The following is a 14,476-nucleotide window of genomic DNA, read 5'->3' on the forward strand; positions in this document are numbered from 1 at the left end:
AAACTCATTCTATGAAGCGACCACCACTCTGATACCAAAACCAGGCAAAGACACTACCAGAAAAGAGAATTGTAGACCAATATCACTGATGAACATAGATGCCAAAATCCTCACCAAAATATTAGCAAATAGAATCCAACAACACATAAAAAAGATTATACATCATGAGCAAGTGGGGTTCCTCCCAGGAACACAAGCGAGATTCAACATATGCAAATCAATCAATGTAATAGATTACATCAACAAGAGAAAAGACAAAAACTACATGATCATCTCAACAGAGGCAGAAAAAGCATCTGATAAAATTCAACACCCATTTATGATAAAAACTCTCGCCAAAGTGGGTATAGTGGGAACATATCTCAACATCATAAAAGATATATATGACAAAACTACAGCCAGCATAGTTCTCAACAGTGAAAAACTCAAAAGCTTCCCACTAAAATCTGGGACAAGACAAGGATGTCCACTATCACCACTCCTATTCAACATAGTCTTGAAAGTACTAGCCACAGCAGTCAGGCAAGAGAGAGAAATAAAAGGGATCCAAATTGGAAAAGAAGAGGTGAAAGTGTCACTATATGCCAATGACAAGTTACTATATATAGAAAACCCTAAAAAGGTCCACACAGAAACTACTAGAGCTGATTGAAGAATTCAGCAAGGTAGCAGGTTACAAGATTAATGTTCAAAAATCAGTTGCATTTCTTTACAGTAATGATGAATCAACAGAATAAGAAAGTAAAGAAACAATCCCCTTTAAAAAAGCACCCAAAGTAATAAAATATCTGTGAATAAATCTAACCAAGGAGGTGAAAGAATTTACACGGAAAACTATAAACCATTGATGAAGGAAATTAAAGAAGACTTTAAAAAATGGAAAGATATCCCAAGCTCTCAGATTGGAAGAATCAGTATTGTTAAAATGGTCACACTGCCCAAGGCAGTCTACAGATTTAATGCAGGACATATTTCACAGAACTAGAACAAATCATAATACAATTTATATGGAACCATCAAAGACCTAGAATTGCCAAAGCATTACTGAAAAGAAAGAAAGAGGCTGGAGGAATAACTCTCCCAGACTTCAGACAATACTATAGAGCTACAGTCATCAAGACAGCATGGTAGTGGTACAAAAACAGACATATAGACCAATGGAACAGAATAGAGAGCCCAGAAATGAACCCACAAACTTTTGGTCAACTAATCGTCGACAAAGGAGATAAGAATATACAATGGAATAAAGACAGTCTCTTCAGCAAATGGTATTGGGAAAACTGGACAGCAGCATGTAAAGCAATGAAGCTAGAAAGCTCCCTTACACCACACAAAAATCAACTCAAGTTGGGTCAAAGACTTAAATATAAGACAAGATACAATAAATCTCCTAGAAGAAAATATAGGCAAAACATTATCTGACATACATCTCAAAAATGTTCTCCTAGAACAGTCTACTCAAGTGATAGAAATAAAAGCAAGAATAAACAAATGGGACTTAATGAAACTTACAAGCTTCTGCACAGCAAAGGAAACCATAAGTAAAACAAAAAGACAACCACGGAATGGGAAAAATTTTTTGCAAATGAAACCAACAGAGGCTTGATCTCCAGAATATAGAAGCAGCTCATATGACTCAATAAGAAAAAAATAAACAACCCAATCCAAAAATGGGCAGAAGACCTAAACAAGCAATTCTCCAAGGAAGAAATACAAATGATCAATAGGCACATGAAAAAATGCTCAGTATCACTAATTATCAGAGAAATGCAAATCAAAACTACAATGAGGTATCACCTCACACCAGTCAGAATGGCCATCATTCAAAAATCCACAAATGATAAATGCTGGAGAGGCTGTGGAGAAAGGGGAACCCTCCTACACTGCTGGTGAGAATGCAGTTTGGTGCAGACACTGTGGAAAACAGTATGGAGATTCCTCAAAAGACTCGGAATGGACTTACCATATGACACAGGAATCCCACTCCTGGGCATATATCCAGAAGGAAGCCTACTTCAAAATGACACCTGCACCCCAATGTTCATAGCAGCACTATTTACAATAGCCAAGACATGGAGACAGCCTAAATGTTCATCAATGGATGACTGGATGAAGAAGCTGTGGTATATTTATACAATGGAATACTACTCAGCCATAAAAACTGACAACATAACGCCATTTGCAGCAACATGGATGCTCCTGAAAAATGTCATTCTAAGTGAAGTAAGCTAGAAAGAGAACGAAAAATACCATATGAGATCGCTCATATGTGGAATGTAAACCAAATCAAACAAAACCAAACCAAACCAAACAAACAAAAAAACAACAAAGCATAGAAAGAAAAGAGAAACAGACTGATAGACATAGAATACAAACTTGTGATTGCCAACGGGGCGGAGGGTGGGGTTTCAAAATTGTAGAATAGATAAACAAGATTATACTCTAAAGCACAGGGAAATATATACAAGATCTTATGGTAGCTCACAGAATATAAAATGTGACAATGAATATATATATGTTCATGTATAACTAAAAAAGTGTGCTTTACACTGGTTTTGACACAACATTGTAAAATGATTATAAATCAATAAAAAATGTTAATCATAAAGAAATAAATAAAATAAAATATTAAAAAAAATAGTGTGGTGTAAATCGGATATCCACATGTAAAAGAATCCAACTGGATCCTTCTTTTACACCATATAAAAAATCAACTCAAAATGGATTAAAGACTGAAACATGAAACCAAAAATGTTAAAATTCCTAGAAGAAGACATAGGGGAAAAGCTTTATGGCATTGGTCTTGGCAATAACATTTTTGGATATCAGACAAAAATCACAGGCAACAACAACCAAAGACTACACAAGAGAGACTACATCAAGCTAAAAATCCTATGCATAGGAAAGTAAACACTTAATATATTAAAAAGGCAACCTTTGGAATGGGAGACTATATCTGCAAACCATATAATTGGTAAGGGATTAATCTCCAAAATATATAAGACTTTTCTACAACTCAATAACAAAATCACTAATGCCCCAGTTCAAAAAAAGGGCTAAGCACTTGAATAGACATTTCTGCAAGGAAGATATAAACATAGAGAACAGCTATATGAAAAAGGGTTCATTATCACTAATCATCAGGCAAATGCAAATCACAACCACAATGAGATATCACTTCACACCTATCAGGATGTTTATAATAAAAAAATCAAATTTTAGTGATGATATGGAGAAACTTGAACCTTTGAACACTGTTGGTGGGAATGTAAAATTTTGTAACAACTACGGAAAACTTTATGGAAGATCTTCAAAATTTTAAAATAGAATTGATCCTACAATCTCACTCCTTGTTATTTAATCCAGAAAACTGAAATCAGGATTTCAAAGAGAAATTAGTTCTTGCATGTTCACTGCTGCACTATTCAGAACAGGTAATGTGTGAAAATAACTGAAATGTCAAAAGACTGATGAATAAAGAAAATAATGTATATACATATAATGAATATAATTCAATCTTAAAGTAGATGTTAACTATGTAATATTCAACAATATGGGTGGACTTTGAGGACATTATGCTAAGTAAAATAAGCCAGACACAGATTGACAAATACTGCATGGCTCTGCTTATATGAGGTATCTAAGATTGCCAAATACATAAAATCTAAGACTGGAATGGTAGTTACCAGCGGCTGAATGTAGGGGGAAAGGGGAGTAATTATCCAACAGACATAAAGTTTCAGTTAAGATCTATAAGCTCTAGAGATATGCTATACAATATTATATCTATAGTCTGCAATAACATACCGTACACTTAAAATGTATCAGAATACATCTCATGCTAAACGTTATTGTCACAATAAATTTTTTACAATTTTAATAAACCTTAAACAAGGGTGATAAAGAAAAAACAAAAATTACCAACATCAGGAATGAAACAGTATATCACTACTGACCCTGTAAATATCAAAATAGTAAGGTATTATACATGATAAACTCTATATATGTAAATTACACAACTTAGTGGGGAGGGAAATAGCTCAATGGTAGAGCACAGGCATAGCATGCACGAGGTACTGGGTTCAATCCCCAGTGCCTCCATTAAAATAATAAAATAATAAAATTTAAAAAAATAAAACAACACTTTAAAAAATTCACAACGTAGACTAAATGAACCAACTAGTTAAAAAACTATCACAACACATCCAATATGTGATAGTTAGAATAGCACTATAACTATTAAGAAAATTGACATAATAATTTGAAAACTCCCCCAAAAGAATTCCAATCCAAGATGATTTCAGAGAATTATATACCAAATATTTTAAGAAGAATTAACAAGAATTCTTCACAATTTCTTCCAGAAAGTGAAAAAAACCCCAACACTTTCCAATTCATTTTATGAAGCTAGTATTACACTGACACCAAATCTAGACAAAGCCAATACAACAAGACAACTACAGAACAATATCCTTCATAAACTTAGACACAAGAATCTTTTACAAATTATTAGCAAATAGAATTCAGCAGTATATAAAAAAGAATTATATATCACAAACAAGTGGGGTTCATTCCAGACATACAAGTTTGGCTCACTATTAAAAAATAAATCAATGTTATTCACAATATTAACAGACAAAAAAGAAAAATTATATAATTATAGCCATCAATGCAGAAAAAGTATTTGCCACCATTTAATACACATTTATGAGAAGAAAAACTATCAGAAAACTAGGAATACAGGGGAACCTCCTCAAATTGATAAGGAACATATATAACACCCATATATACTTGTTGCTGAAAGATCAGCCCCTGTCCTTGATGAGCCAAATAACTCAGAGACAGCGTCTTAGAGTTTAGAAGAAAAGAAACCGCTTTATTGCTTTGCAGGGCAAAGGGGACTCACCTCCCACATTTAGTGGTGAAAGACTGAATGCTTTCTTCATACAATTGGGAACAAGGCAAGAATATCTGCTCTTACCACTCTTATTTAAACATACTGCTAGAATTTCCAGACAGTGCAATAAGGTAAGAAAAGGAATTATAGATTGGAAATGAATAAATAAAACTAACCCTATTATGAGATGACATGATTGCCTATGTAAAAAATCCCAAGGAATATACCAAAAAAAAAAAAAAAAACCAAAACAAAGACCTCACAGACATTAAAAGTGAATTCAGTGAAGTCCCAGAATACAAGATCAATATAAAATTAAATGCATTTCTATATACTAGCAATGAATATGTGAAAACCAAAATTTAAAATTTACAACTGGTCAAAGGAATGAAATACTTAGGTATAAATCTAATAAAATATATACAGCAGTTGTATGCTGAATATACAATGCTGATGAAAATATCAAAGATCTAAATAAATGGAGAGACGTAAATTCACAGATTGGAATATTTAAGAGTTCTCTCCAAATTGATATACACATTTAACAATTTCTATGAAAATCCTAGCAAGAGTTTTGGTAGATGTAGGCAAGATTATTCTAACATTTATATGGAAAGGCAAAGGAACTAAAATAGCTATAACAATTGTGAAAAGAATAAAGTGGAAAATTCACTCCACCCAATTTGAACATTTATTACCTAGCTACAGTAAACAAGATTATATGGAATTGGTGCTGAGATAGATAGGTCAATGGAACAGAAATAAAAACATAAATATGCCCAACTAATTTCTGACAGATGTGCAAAAGGAATGATGGTTTTCAACAAACATTCCTGAAGCAATTGGGCATATATACACAATAAAATGAATCCTGACCTACATTTCACACCTTATAGCAAAGTTACTCAAAATGAATAAGACTTAAATGTAAAACGCAAAACTATAAAACTTTTAGAAAAAAAAACAGAAGAAATTATTTAGGCTCTAATACTATGCAGTTCTTAGTCTTGACATCAAAATCACAATCTATAAAGGAAATATCATTAAATGGATTTCATCAAAGTATAAAACTTTTGCTCTGTCAAGTACTCTGTTAAGAGGATGGAAAAAAGCTACAGACTTAGAGAAAATACTTGAAAACTGCATATCCAATAAAGGACTAGTATCTAGATATAGAAAGTACTCTAAAATCTCAACAGCATATAAATTTAAAGTAACTATTATTGAAATGTTGCACAGAATATAGTCTAAGCAGTGTGAAGTGTAAAAATATGTTAAATTTATAAAAGGACATTTGAATACACAATAAAGAATCCTCATCTCTGTGCTTTTATTACTAAAAATGGGACTCCAGTTAGATGCTAGAAAATGCCCCACAAAATCTAAAATTAATAAGAATGACAAATTATAGACATTAAGATGTTTACAATTAAGAATTCCAAATTTTCTGACAAAGGCAGTGAAACAGAATATGGGATTACCACCATTAAACGTATACTAGACTGGAAAATAAAACAAAATTAATCAAAATTAGAACGTTTTACATTAAAATATTTGCAGGACAATTTTAGTGAAATTAAAAAAAATAAAACATTCCTTTTAATATACAAGAACTTCAAATTTTCTAAGAAAAATACACTAGAGAAATCTCTCATGCTCAATAGAAGAAATTGAAAACTATAATGAAATTATGAGATCCAAAGTTCAAACTACTTCCACTTCCTCATTCCTCTATCAGCACTCTGACGCATAAGAGATTTAGTAACCAGAAATAGTGAGTCAGTCCATTCTTATCAGAATGAATACTATCTTCTCTATTAGTTGCATACATTGAAATCCAAAAAGTGATAGAAATGTCTTTGACGATAAAGCTCTCAAAATTAAGATGAATAAAATTTGACATGTTAGATTTTAATAAAACACCTCGAAATTTAAAAAAATCCAAGTAGAACATGGGTGAAAAACATGGAGAGACATTTTAGTGAATAAGAAATACAGCTGGCAAATAAATACATGAAAAGTTGTTCAATATCAATAACCACTAGGGAAATGCAAATTAAAAGCACAATAAGATATCATGACACACCTATCAGAAGGACTTAAAAAAAAAAGAATAGTCCAATAAAAGCATGAAAAGATGCTCAGCATCATAAGTCATTAGAGAAATGTAAATCAAAACTGAGATACCACTTTACACTCAGTAGGGTGGCTATTAACAAAATGACAGCATATAGCAAGTATTGATGAGGATGTGTAAAAGGTGGAACCTTTATGTATTTCTAGAGGGAATGTAAAATAGTGTATCTGCTTTGGGAAACAGTCTGGAAGTTCCACAATGAGTTCAATATAGAGTTACCATGTGATCCAGCAATTCTCTTCTTAGGTATTTACTCATGTATGTTGACACAATAACTTTTTTTTTAATTGAAGTATAGTCAGTTTACAATATTGTGTCAATTTCTGGTGTAAGTATGATGCTTCAGTCATACATGAATATATATATATATATTCATTTTCATATTCTCTTTCACCAGAAGCTACACAAGATATCAAATATAGTTCCCTATGCTATACAGAATAAACTTGTTTATTTATTTTATATATGTACCAGTCAGTATCTGCAAATCTTGAACTCCCAGTTTATCCCTTTCTACTCTCTTCCCTTCTGGTAACCGTAAGTTTCTTTTCTATGTCTGTGATTCTGTTTCTGTTTTGTAAATAAGTTCATTTGTCTTTTTTTTTTTTTTAGATTCCCCATATAAGTGATATCATATGGTATTTTTCTTTCTCTTTCTGACGTACTTCACTTAGAAACATCCTCCAGGGCCATCCATGTTGGTGCATATGGCATTATTACATTATTTTTTATGGCTGAGAAGTACTCCATTGTATAAATATATCACAACTTTTTTATCCATTCATTGACACAATAACTTGTATGTGAATGTTCACAACAGGATAATTTATAATCACCAAAAGGCAGAAACAACTCAAATGTTCACCAACTAATGAATAGATAAACAAAATTTGGTATAGTCATACCATGGAATATTATTCATTCATAAAAAGAATGAAGTACTGATACATGCAACAAGATGGATGAACCTTGAAAACATCACACTAAGTGGAAGAATCCAAACACAAAGAGTCATAACATTTAAGATTCCATTTCAATGAAATGTCCAGAATAGGCAATTTTTTCAAGACAGGAAGCAGTTTAGTGGTTGCCTAAGGCTGTGGAAAATGGGGTAATTAGTGGATGAAGACAAACGAGTGTGCAATTTTTTTTGGAGGTAATAAAAGTGTTCTAAAATTGATTGTGGTGATGAAATCACTACTCTATACCAAGTCACTGAATTATACACTTTAAATGGGTGAATTGTATGATGTGTGAATTATAACTTAGTAAAGTTGTTTCAAAAATAAAATACTGTGGTGAAAACAACAATAATCTGGTGATATGTTTTAGTCAGTATGTTATCTATCAATGCATTGAAGGAGGTAGTTTAGTTTTAATTATACTAGCACTTTGATTAGCTAAAACTTCAGGGTCCTACAATGGCTTGATCTCCGAATATATAAGCAGCTCATACGACTTAAGAAGAAAAAAAAAAAACAATCCAAAAGTGGCAGAAGACCTAAACAAGCAATTCTCCAAGGAAGAAATACAAATGATCAATAGGCACATGAAAAAATGCTCAGTATCACTAATTATCAGAGCAAAGCAAATCAAAACTACAATGAGGTCTAATCTCACACCAGCCAGAATGGCCATCATTCAGAAGTCCACAAATGACAAATGCTGGAGAGGCTGTGGAGAAAAGGGAACCCTCCTACACTGCTGGTGAGAATGCAGTTTGGTGCAGACACTGTGGAAAACAGTATGGAGATTGCTCAAAAGGTTAGACCATATGACCCAGGAATCCCACTCCTGGGCTTGTATCCAGAGGGAACCCTACTTCAGGATGACACCTGCACCCCGATGTTCATAGCAGCACTATTCACAATAGCCAAGACATGGAAACAGTCTAAATGTCCCATCAACAGATGACTGGATGAAGAAGATGTGGTATATTTATACAACTGAATACTATTCAGCCATAAAAATGACAACATAACGCCATTTGCAACAACATGGATGCCCCTGGAGAATGTCATTCTAAGTGAAGTAAGCCAGAAAGAGAAAGAAAAATACCATATGAGATTCCTCATATGTGGAATCTTAGAAAAGAAAAAAAAGAAAAGAAAAGAAAAGAAAAGAAAGAAAAGAAAAGAAAAGAAAAGAAAAGAAAAGAAAAGAAAAGAAAAGAAAAGAAAAAAGACAAATGAACATAAATACAAAACAGAAACAGACTCATAGACATAGAATACAAACTTGTGGTTGCCGGGGGGAGGGGGGTGGGAAGGGACAGACTGGGAGTCCGAAATTTGTAGATAATAATAAGTATATATAGAATAGATAAACAAGATTATACCGCATAGCACAGGGAAATATATACAAGATCTTGTGGTAGCTCACGGTGAAAAAGAATGTGACAATAAATATATGTATGTTCACGTATAACTGAAAAATTGTGCTCTACACTGGAAATTGACACAACATTGTAAACTGACTATAACTCAATAAGATAAAATTAAAAAAAAATAACTTCAGGGTCCTAGTTAATCAAAGTGCTAGTATAATTACTGAAGTACTGGCACAGTGATGAAACTGGAAGCTTTAGGTAAAAACTGGGGATAACCCAGAAAACCTTGACATGTATATCCAAAAGCTACATATCTTATGCCTACAGACCCTCTCTTATCTGGCCTCTTTGCAACTGCCCACCTATATCCTTACCACCTCATAATGGACTACTAAGATTTCATAATTGGTCTTTTCCCTTTTTAATTTATCTCCCAATGTGATTCAAATCATATTTATAGCCATATTTGCACATTTCTACTTCACATCCTAATGTATTAAAAAGTTCCAATGGCACTCTACTCTTAACAGCTAAAGTCTACACATCCAAGCCTGGCATTTAAGGTCCTTCCTAATATGGCCACCACTTACCTTTCTGCATTTTCTTTATCTATGCCCTAGGTGAGATCACTGACTCTAATTGTTTTAACTACTACCTAAACAACTAATGGCATTCAAATCTAGTCTTAACCTTTATTCTGAGTACAAATATCCATGTTCATTTGAATGTCTCCCACAAGCACTTCATGGACTCTGGAATCAGACTGTGTTTGAATTTCACCTTCAGCCCTTGCAATTTGTGTGAACCTGGAAAAATTATGTAGTCTCATCTAAAATTGGGGATAATAATAATTGCACCTACCTCACTAGGTCGCTGTGAGGATTAAGTTAATTAATACATGGAAATTGCTTAGGATAGTGCCTGTTATATGGTAAGTGCTTGACAAATGTTATTGGCTAAAATTATCATTCACTAAGCTGAATATATCATCTTATCTTATTTGGTCCTTCTCCTATGTTCCTTGCCCATCATCCTGCTAGCTGCTGTAGCCAAACACTCAGGACTCCTAATTCCTCCTTCCTTTTCTAATACGTATTAAATCAAGAGCCAAGGTCTGATTATTTTACCCATGTATAATTTTTAGTTTCATTTTTCCCACTTTCCCTATTACCTATATACTATTTCAGGCCTTCTTCTAAAAACTGTAATAGTCTACTACACACTCCACTCTCCCTTCCTATGATCTTGTCTTATTTAAATTACCACTGAAGCAATATACATAAAAGGTAATTTAGAATAAACTAATAAATGAAATGCTAACTTAACCAAGTCATGCCCCTATTTATAACTCTGCAATGGCAATTCATTATCTATGTACCAAGCACCTCAGGTCCAAGCCCAATGCCCATAACATCTCTCTCTACTTATCTAATTCATTAATATCTACTAACTTATTTACTTCTTTAATTTCTAACTTTCAAAACTATTAATGATTAGCAAATACCTATAAGACTTTCTGTAACATTTATAGCCCTCGGTTTATATTACCTTGAAGTTCATTTCCTTATGGAAATACCCTATTACCCCAATTGGGTGTTATCCTCCTCAAAGTCAAGGACCTTGGCTTATATCTTTTTAGATCCTTTACCTCATTATTTTTTAGACAGCAGATCACAGCCAATAAAATCAATTCAGTGGGTTGCAAAAAAATGGAAAAAATAAAATAGAATAGGAAAATCAGAGAACATTGAACATAGTAAGGATAAAGTGCTTTCAATTCATTGCTTTCAGTTTCAATTGCTCTTCTCAGCTGGTGACAGAATATGTGGCCAGCAGCATGCAGCACCTCCTCATGATAAGCTTCCTCATGATACACCCTTAGGTGTGGAGTGCCATAGTGTGGCTCCTTCCAGTAAAAGGTTTCCCAAACACACCCAAGCAGTTTTCCAGCTAATGTTGCTGGTGTGGCACCTCCCTATGGATGGCTTTCTCTGTTATGTCCTCAGGCAGCTTTGCTATGAATTTCAAGGTACTACACCTCCTCATGGATGACTTCCCCTAGTATTCCAGAAAATAATTAACTCAGCTTCCCTGGGAATCACTCCAGTGTGGCACCTCAGCTAAATTCTACACAGTCCGGTGAGCCACAGCCATGCCTTTTCCAACAAGGTCTGGATTCTCTGTCAAGGGCAGAGGGAAGGAGGGTTTCCCAGATTTATTCCTTCCTTGGGTGCTCTATCTCATCCCTAAGAGTAGAAGCTGCACTTTGTATCTGCTATTCCTATATTCATAAGAGTTCTATTTATCCCTTACTGGCCAATCACCCACTACTACAATCCCTTGTTATAATTAAAAATTCTTTCTACTAACCTTCCTTGTTCTGGTTTCTGTCTCTTAATTGAGCCCTACCACGGGAAGTATTGTCTTTTGAAACTTTCATTTCAGTTGTGTGTGTGTACTAGGTCATAACTGTTGGGCCAAATGACGTCCTTCAAAGTCCAAGGACCCTCATTTCTGGGTTCTCAGTTGCCTGCCTGTGATCCTTCAACAGATAAAGTACATTCTTTACTGTGCATCCTTCCCCTAACAAACTAACAGCCCTAGGTAATGCCTAACCTCACAATAGCTCAGGCTGGCTTGTTTCAGCCCACCTTATCAGAGTCATAAACCCCACCGCCCTTCACAGACCCTAAACCTCTTACCTAACCTACAACCAATCAGAGCCTTATGTACAAACTGATCAGGCACCTTGTGACCCTACCTTATAAAACACCCCAACAACTGGCCCTGGGTGCTCACACAGGCACCTCTCGATTGTGTGTCCCACTGTTGTCTATGGCAGAGTACCCCTAATGAACTCTTTTTCTGTTTCCACACTCTATCTCTGGTAAATTCTTTTACCAACCCATGTTTCACTGGCTCACCGACTGGCTGCCACATTGTGGCCCACAACAATAATCATAAGATCCATTCTCAAAGATCTACCACATGGATAACGGGCATTCAATCAGTGAAGTGAAAACAGGCTCTAAAATTTGGTTAAAAAAGGAAGGGTATTTCTCAAAAGCAAAATTTTGAAAACGATCATTTAATAGGATCTCCATAAGAAAAGCATGCTTAAATAAGCCATTATGACTAAGCAAATAGTTCCTTCAATTCTTTAATGAAGTCAGACTTAAGAAAATGTATTAAGGATGGAAGAGGAGGCATTTGACAAAGGATGAGTATGTAAAACTGAAACCCAGCCCCGCTAAAACTTGAGTTCCTCTACCAAGTTTGATTAACCTCTCTATTCAAAATTTTATCCCTTTCTTGCCCAACATCTGTTCTCTTCAAGATTGAGGAATATCAAAGAAAGGGGGGGATTGAAAGGGAGCAGGACCCTGTGGGCCCTCCCTGATACAAATCCTTTCTGTCCCCCATTTGTCTTTTGTAGAAAATAAGCTTCATGCAGTCTCCTTGACCTTCCCTTAGTTCCAAAGAGTAGATTCAAAGAGTTGCTAATCAGGGAAGGGAGGAAATGCATAAACTAGGGAGGAGCAGTCAAGAAATAATAGTACAGCCCTGGAGCAGGGTCCTGGTTCCTCCTCAAGGAATATACATATCTTTAAGCTCTTCTACAAGAACTAAGGCTCCCCCTACCCCTGACTCTTGCTTATGGTTGAGCAGAAGTTTCAGAGACCATTGTTTGGGGGGAACACTAGGTCCACAAGATTGCTGGCATTCTGATTAAAAGCAACTGTCCTTTTTGTTACCAAGGCTGTTGCTCCGGGATCATACCCCTGGCCCCCCTTCAATTAGAAACCAATTACTCTTATCTAAGTCTCAGGAGGAAGCTGCAATGAGAAGAAACAAGAACCGGTTAGGACCAATGGAGCCCAAGATGATGGAGGATTTGACTTCCAGTGGACCTTGAGCCTCATATGTTCACTGTAATGTAGTAGCATGCTTAGTGACACACCCTGCTAGAGCCATGACAGTCAACAATTGCCATGACAACAACCAGAAAAGCCCATACAAGGACAGAAAAGCCCATACAAGGACTGATTGGCTCCATCACATGCAGGAGGACCTGATGGCAGAAACCTCTCATAAAAATCTGCATAGCCCCGACCCAGGCCAGAACTGTCTCTACTGGCCATCTTGGCTGATGGCTCCCTGCACAAGTGCTTCCTTCCTTCACTTGAGCACTTTTCTTTCCTTCTCACTGCTCAAGCACTTTCCTTCTATTTCCCCTTATGAGCAATAAAGCGGCTGTTCACTTAGTCCCTCTGCCTCTGATGTGCAAATTCTTTCACAGCCAGCAGCAAGGACCCACAGTTTGGTGGGCTTCCTAATTTAGGAGTCCTTCTATCCACTAACAAAACCAATAATCATAAGAATTGCCTTAGAAAGACTACAGCTCATAGAGAAATAAGGGATACAAAAATGTACAATACAAAATGGCTCATTAAAGGTAGGATCAGAACAACAACAAATCCCACATAATAGGTTCACTCTTTGGGAAATATCCTATCATAATCAGATAAGAAAGCAGAACTGCTTAATTTCTATTTTGTTCTATTTCCTCTTTAAAAAGAATGATTATCTAGCTAGATAGGGTAGACAAACATGGTTATGAGAGAAATGAAGTGCATTATAAGTAAGGAAAGACTAACAGAACAACTAGCTGTTCTAATGTTCTGAATGTGGATTTTATCAATATTAACTATATTAGGACTGAGAAAAAAATTAACTTCTAATATATTTAAAATAGCAATAATAAACCCATTATATGGTAATATAAATAATATAGTTTATAAAAAAATAACTACCTTTAAAAATAATTATATTTTACAAAACAAAAAATAATGGGAAAAGTAGCACTGTTTTACACTTCTGCAAATCTCTTAAAATATGGCTTAACAGAAAACAGCGAGATTCTAATATCTGCTTCTCCATTCAAATCTGCTGCAAAATGTTGTTCAGGTTGAAATTTATGAAGATAAGTCCAGATATATAACTGGAAAAAGGTGGAATATTTTAATATCCTTTTCAGATAGTTCTGGGTATTCTTTGATGCTATACCAAAATTTGACAAATGATAGTTTCCTAAAGGTTGGTCGCAATGAGG

The 14,476-nt window shown here is 34.8% G+C and overlaps 1 long non-coding RNA gene across 1 annotated transcript in view; it reads right to left on the reverse strand.

The window, feature by feature from the left end:
• Window positions 1–14,476, reverse strand: part of LOC141576303 (uncharacterized) — a 94,294-nt gene that overhangs the window by 38,592 nt on the left and 41,226 nt on the right. The gene's annotated exons all lie outside the window — the stretch shown is intronic.

The sequence above is a fragment of the Camelus bactrianus genome, chromosome X (assembly GCF_048773025.1).
Source record: "Camelus bactrianus isolate YW-2024 breed Bactrian camel chromosome X, ASM4877302v1, whole genome shotgun sequence".
In the NCBI taxonomy this organism is placed as follows: domain Eukaryota; kingdom Metazoa; phylum Chordata; class Mammalia; order Artiodactyla; family Camelidae; genus Camelus; species Camelus bactrianus.